Genomic DNA, 957 nt, shown 5'->3' on the forward strand with positions numbered 1-957 from the left:
TACAGTCTTTAGTTTTAGAAGGGAATTTCCCAGTTCTCATAGCTATGTTGCTAATATGTACAAGTGGAGCCAAGATATTTCCTATGCAGTTTTTAATAATTATGTTAGATACCTCATCATTACCAGCAGAACTTGAGTTTTTCAGACTTCTAACTATTTTTTCGACTTCCTGATCACTAGTTGGTTTCAGAAAGATTGACTTATGGAAATTACCAATACTATCAAGATCAAACTGTTCTTTATCAAGACTGTTACATATTTCAATAGGTACATTTATATAGTGATCATTAAAGGCATTAGCAACACTCTTAGGGTCATCTATCTTTTGATCATTAATGTTCAGTGTGACATTTATATTCTTGTAACCTTTATCAGTTTTTTTTAATTCATTTATTATTTTCCAAGTCTCCTTGGTTACATTGTTAGAATTGTTGATTCTTTGGCTATTTGATTGTTTAGCATCTTTATTGACCTGCTTTCTGTATTTTCTTACCTCCTCCGTATTTCATTAGAGCAGAGGTATCCCATATATTTTTGATTGCAGATTATAGATCCAAAGTATTTATATTCTAGTCTCTTTGTACAATTTAGGTTTTTCATTAATTTTTTTACTTCTGAGATTTTTGGGCAGAGCCTGTTAAATGTATTCAAAAATACTTATAAACTCATATAGGCATATCATATCCCACTCTGAAGACAGTTCCCTGTTTCCTTGTAATTCACATTTAGACTCTATATAGTTGTAATTGCAGAATGCTGAAGTGAAACAATGGATTGGTTCCGGTCAGTCCCGCTTTGTTCTTCTCCTGTCTCTGCTATGAACTCCCTGCCTTGGCCAAGCTCCTCTATATTCCGGTTCTTAGCGCACCCCCGTTGCCACCCTCCTAACATGTCTCTGTTGCCAAAGCTATATATTGAACCACCCTTGTAGCAACCAGATCATCTGCAGCCGAGTCT

This window comes from Thrips palmi, unplaced genomic scaffold (genome assembly GCF_012932325.1).
Source record: "Thrips palmi isolate BJ-2018 unplaced genomic scaffold, TpBJ-2018v1 HiC_scaffold_16, whole genome shotgun sequence".
Classification (NCBI taxonomy): Eukaryota; Metazoa; Arthropoda; class Insecta; order Thysanoptera; family Thripidae; genus Thrips; species Thrips palmi.